Below are 6,535 nucleotides of genomic sequence, written 5' to 3' on the forward strand. Positions count from 1 at the left end.
TCAATAATTTAAATCTAAAATTATAACAATCCAAATTTTTTCTTTAATATCTCAATAAAATCAACAAAGTTTTATAGGCCTTACATCAAATTCAATAAGACTTTCAACTTAAAATAAAAGTATGGAGATTTTACTTCTAATCACTCTTCCATTCATATCTTGTATTATCTTAATTCTTCAACATATGTAAAAATAGTAAAATAAGAGGTAATAAGGTAGACAGCCCAGTAAGCAATGATCACTTTCAATAGATTTTATCAGATATTTAAGTAAATAATTATTTATAAAAAATAAGCATATAGAGTTCATCAATTCCAAATCAATTTTGATTATGCAACATAGTTCATGCCAAATTTATTTTCTTTTCAAAAATTCAAGTTTCTTTCGAGATTTTAATTTCTTTCATTCTTAAGTTTTTTCATCAACCATGAGCTATGACCATATTTTTTCTATAGCAGAGTCATAATACCGCGTATCTTCTTGTAGTGAGCTGTGAATCATCTGGCAGCAAAGTCCTTCGAAACCACTGGTGTCTTTGGCGGTTTGTCACTGGTGTATCTGACGACATGTCGCTGGTCTCTCTGGCGACATAAACCCTCAGGATAAATCAATTACTAACGTATATGCCTCCATTGGCAGGATCTTTTATATAGTCAGGTTGTCAATTCATATTATTCTTATATCAAAATTTTTCATAAATCATGTTTCATATTCTAATTTCGATAAGAAAATATATAATCATGTAGTATCGAAATCAATCAATATAATATATCATGAAATCAATATATTCAATCATGCTTCATCATAACATATCAAAATATGATATTTTCATAACAAAATATCATTCATCCAATTCATGCATCGTTTCACAAATCATGTCAAAAAAAATATTATAATTTATCGATAAATCTAAAAAAAATAAAATATTACTTACCTCGAATGTATTTCAATAAATCTATATAATTTTATAAATTTTCTTTCAAAATTTTTCAGTTCATAAATCACATCACAATATCCGATTATCAGGTGTCCACGATACCTATACGAGATCAAATTCAATAATCAGAAAGAATACGAATACTATATTTTAACGATTTAGATTGGATCCGATTATCTAATTTTATCTAATCAAAATCTAATTAGATATAAACGATCCAAAGTTTGACTATCAGATCAAATCAGATTCGAAGTGATAGCACCGAGATTTCTTCATTGATTTCATAAAATCAAGTAGAGAGAAAAAATTAGATGAGAGAGAATTCATGAGGTACAATCCAAATTAATCAGATGTCATAGTCCAACATCTCGATTGATGTGATTAAAATGATCTAATCCAAATCATGGTTAAATCAAGATCATGGATAATCAAATTGAGAAATATCGGATCTAATCAAGATGAGTGCCAGTACGTTGTCTGACAATCATAGATCAGGATTCTTCATCAGATCAAAAATATTAAAAAAAATTCTTCATTGATAAATCTTTTTAGAGAGAGAAATCGATCAAGAAAGAGAAATAATTTTAGAGAAAAAAATTCTAGAGAGAGAAAAATCATCTTAGACTCTTCAAATGATATGATTCAATAAATTTGATTGATCAGATCAAATCATGCTGAAATTATCATGTAGATAATTCAATAAAATCATAAAAAATAGAATCTTAAAAAAATTAGGTCAGATTAAAGTGGATGCCGGTATACCGTCCGACGATCACAGATCAAAATTTATTATTAGGATCAATTTCAATTCATCATCATTTTTCTCAAAATACTAGAATTCTTAGGAGAGAGAAATAATCTAGAGAGAGAAAGTAGAGAGAGAAAGAGAAATTAGAGAGAGAAGAAGAGAGAGAAAGAGGGGGAAAGAGAAATTAGAGAGAGAGAGTCTTCTCTTTTATTATTTTCTTTTTTTTTTCTTTTTCTTTTTCTTTTCTTTTTCTTTCTTCTTCCCATGGTCTCCTTTGGGCGAAACAGGGGACCGTGTGGTCCCCCCCTTTGACCTGCTGATCAAGGGCCGCAGCCGGCATGGCGGTGGCCGGTGGCAGAAGGAACAATGAACCCATGGCCAGAGAAGCTAAATCGATGGCTGACGGTGACTACCGACGTCAGAAAATCAAGAAAAGAGAGGCGAAATAGGAGACTCTTTCTCCAACAAAATCTGATGACTTCGGTCGCTGGCTACCGTGCACACAAGCAAAGGAAGGAAAGGAGAGAAGAGAGGGAGAGAAATCGGGGCTTACCTCGAGCTCCGGTGACGTCTCCGGTGCAAATTTGGGGCGAGCATAGTGAAAGGCTTCCGCGAGCATTTTCCGGCGATCCTCGCCGTTTGGCCTCGAGATTCTTGGTGGGAGGAAGAGAGAAGAGTTTCCCCTTTAAATAGAGTTGGAGGGGAGGAGTTTGACTCCTCCCCGATGAGCTTTCCGACTTCGATTAGGAGCCAGTCGGGAGAAGAAGACTCCCTATGGGAGTCTTTCTCAATTTTTTTTTTTGTTGGGCTTTTGTGGGCTGCGTAATTGGGCCGAGTCATAACAGGTCATTATCTTCATACTTTTGAATTTAAAAAAAAAAATCGAACAACAACAGAAATGTCCTAAGGGGTGCTTAATTCGCAACTAGAATCGAAAGGATTTGAAATGAGAATCGGAATAACCAAATCCCTTAAAACATTTCGTTCATGATCGAAATCAAAATTGAAATTAAAATAAAATTTTGAATTTATAGAAAAGAGGGGGATTAAGTTTTAGATAGATTGGATAATTTTTATTTCTATTTCATCTCGAAATGAAACTCCTTCCAACCAAGCAGCTGAAATGAAAATTACCTATTCCGATTCTCATTTCAGATCTCGATTCCTCTCAACCAAGCATCTCCTTTATCTCTTCAGCTCCTCTTTTTAGATGCTACGGTCTTCATGGTACTCTCATTATAATCACTATTCTCTTCCCCTCCTTTTTTTTTATTTTAAGATAGTATTTTCACTTTTTTTTTATAAATTTCGGGAAGCTTTTCCTTCCTCCATTGCCCATTAGAAAAAAGATAGGCCACGCTGGCATGGAATCCAACCGACATGGGAAGCCTAATAATACAACTTAAGACTTTTTATAATTAAGAACGAAAGAAGTTTGCAGGATTTGGTGTTAGTTTATTATTAATTTTTTGAATAAATAATGATTATTTTATGACGGTAACGTCAGGAGATTGATGCTATTGTACGGTCATTTTCTTTTCTTTTTTAAAAAAAATAGTAAGGGTGCGTTTGGTTAACCATAAAAATTTTTTTTTTCTATTTTTTGATTTTTGAAAAATTACCATAAAAAATAAAAAATCAAAATAAAAAAATAAAAATAAAAATAATTATTTTTTATAATATATATATATATATATATATATATATATATATATATATATATATATATATTTATTTATTTATTTATTTATTTAAATTTGCTTTTGCTTCTGCAGATCCTGTCACAGTATCCCTTCGCGCTCTCCCGTGGCAATGGCATCCCCTCACACCCCCACGCCTTCCCTTCCCTCCTCAAGGCCTGTGCCTCGCTCGGCCTCCTCCCCCTCGGCCTTGTCCTTCACCTCCATGCCATCGTCCTCGGTTACTTTCCCTGCGACCCTTACATCCCCTCCTCCCTTCTCCACATGTACTCCCAGAATGGCGACCTCGCCAGCGCCCATCGCATATTCGGCCAAATGCCACTCCCTCTCTGCAACACCGTCGTCCCCTGGTTCACCATCATCGCCGCGCACTCCCGAGCAGGCGACGCCGCCGCGGCCTTCTCTCTGTACAACCAAATGCGCGGCCTTGAAATCCAGTCCAATTCGATCACTCTGTTAGCTCTGCTCTTGGCGGCAGTCTCACGGCTCGACTATTTGCAATGCCTGCGTGCCTCCGCGATCCGACATGGTTTTGAGGCCGATCTCGTCCTCGTCAATTCGATGCTGAATGTGTATGCTCCATGCGGAAGACCCGATCTCGCTCGGAGATTGTTCGATTCGATGCCGCTGAGAGGCATCGTCTCATGGAATTTTATGCTTTCAGGCTACTTTCGGACTGATGGATGTGTAACCGGATTGATGGATTTGTTCGGGAGAATGAGAGTCGTGAGGGGCATCAATCCTGATCATCAAACTTATGGGTCTTTGATATCATGCTTCACAAACACAAAGATTGCTCTTGTCAGCATGTACCTGAAATTTGGAAGATTGAATGATGCATATCTGCTCTTCGACCAAGCTCCGGATCATCGAGACATTGTATCGTGGACTGCCATGATCTCGGATCTCGCCCAAAATGATGGAGCTGACAAGGCTTCGGTAATATGGAAAGCATATAATTTGATTAAGTGATTTCGGTCTTATTTTTTAATATTTAAAATAATAATAAAAATTTATGTATTTATTAAATATGTGTTTTTTGCTTTTTTTTTTTATAGTTTTTTGCTTTATAACAATTAGTTATCAAACATATTTTTTTATTTTTTTACTATAATAAAAATTAGAAAAATAAAAAATATCTTTTAAAAAATAGAAATTAAAAATTAAAAAATGTATTCAAACGCATCCTAAATTATATCAAATTTCTATTAGGTCCATCGTGATTCGTGGTATGGGTGGATTCAACGCAGAGAACACACTGGGTTTTTGGAGAAAACAATAATGAATGGACCTCTTAAAGACGTGGCGCAGCCGCATGGAATTCTTTGAGTGGCTGTTCCATGCAGGTTCCATCACTTTAAAAATGAACACAGCTTCGATGATGCCACTTAGGTGCACCACATCTATAATTGGCACTATTGGTCAGACAAACCAAATTTGGCCAATCCAGTGGGAGCGTTGTGCTTTCTTCTTCTTCTTTTTTTTCTTTTTTCCTTTCTTTTTTTTGGTGCTGCTGCTCCTGCTGAGTTGGAGGGGGTTGGATGTTAGAAAATTGTGTTACTTTCGAATTGACCTACCGAGCCCAATAAAATTATCTTTTTTGTAGTAAGTTTTGATAAAGGTTGGTCAGACCTTGAGTGGACTGTACATCATATAAGCTAGGTGGTGCTACAATTTTTGAATGGACCGTCCATCATATGAGTTAAGTGGTGCTGGTACATCAATATCAGTTAGGTGGTAAAAAAAAAAAATTGTAGCACCACCGATCTCATATGATATACAGTTCTTTCGAAGTTTGACCAATCTTTATCCAAATTAAAACTTCTGCAATGTAAACGTGGACATGATGTAGTTTGACAATAGGTTGGGCTGGCAAGAATAACTATGGTTAGGGCAACCAAACAACCAAAGATAACTATGGTTAGGGCAATCAAACGACCAGAAAGAAGAAATTATGATGTGCACAATTTTATGGGAGAATATTGTTGATTCTAAATTCATACATTTAATGTACATATGTATATGTGTGATTTATGTTAAATGTATGGATCTTTACTAAATTTATCCGCATAATATAAATATAATTTAAATTATAAAAATTGTAATTTAATATAAATACCTAGTGCTTCCTAACCTTGATGGAGTAATCATGTCAGTCCTTAATGTTGATCCCATACAAATAACTATACAAAATTTTAAATTGAAAGATAAATTTTGATGCATCCAAACGTATACAGAGCTCTCCTGACAGGCTTAGCTGGCCTTCACCTAGGATTTTTATTTGTCTTTTATCATTTATTGGACTTTCAAGAATTACTGGCAACCTGAAAAAAAAAAAAAAAGAATTGCTGACGCACTGTTACGAAAACTGGGTAAGGATGATATCTTCTTAATAGAATCCTGGCGTAGAATTATTTGATAATTGGGACTTTTTTTTGTCCTATTTTACATAGCTGTGTGAAAGCAGCTGTACTTGAGAAGATAAAAATCTTTCTTTAGCTTGTCTCGAAGAACAGACTGCATATAATGAAGTTCTCAACAACAACAACAAAAAAAAAAAAAAGGAAAAGAAAAAGCGTAGGTAGTAAACTTTGGAAATCCCATGTGTGATTCAAGTGTTGAAACCTCTTCATGTTTTTTAATTAAGTGCTTTCTTATTATAAGCATTTAGTACACATTCAAACTTAAGCTCAAGTTAGTTGGATCATCATTGAATCTTCATGCACTTTAGACAACTTGAAGATGTAGGAAATTCAATCTTTTTTAAGAAGAGCTCGAGATTAGCTAGTCATTAAGCTTCGTTGGTAGGTTTGGTATCAGAGAAATTCAAAAATTTTTATAAGGAGAAGATCCTCCATCCAAACAATACTTTTTTGATGTGAATCCATCGAAACAGTCATTATCTTCATGCTTTTGAATTTTGGAGAAAAATTTGAACAACAACAGAAATATCGTAAGGGGTGCTTGATTCGCAACTAAAATTGAAATGGATTGGAATGAGAATCGGAATGATCAAATCTCCCAAAATATTTAATCAATTATCAAAATCAAAATTGGAATGAAAAATTTCAATCCGTAGAAGAGAGTGAGAATTAAATTTTAGATAGATTAGACCATTACTATTTCATTCTATAGTGAGAATTTATAGTA

Source organism: Elaeis guineensis, chromosome 3, assembly GCF_000442705.2.
Source record: "Elaeis guineensis isolate ETL-2024a chromosome 3, EG11, whole genome shotgun sequence".
Taxonomy (NCBI): domain Eukaryota; kingdom Viridiplantae; phylum Streptophyta; class Magnoliopsida; order Arecales; family Arecaceae; genus Elaeis; species Elaeis guineensis.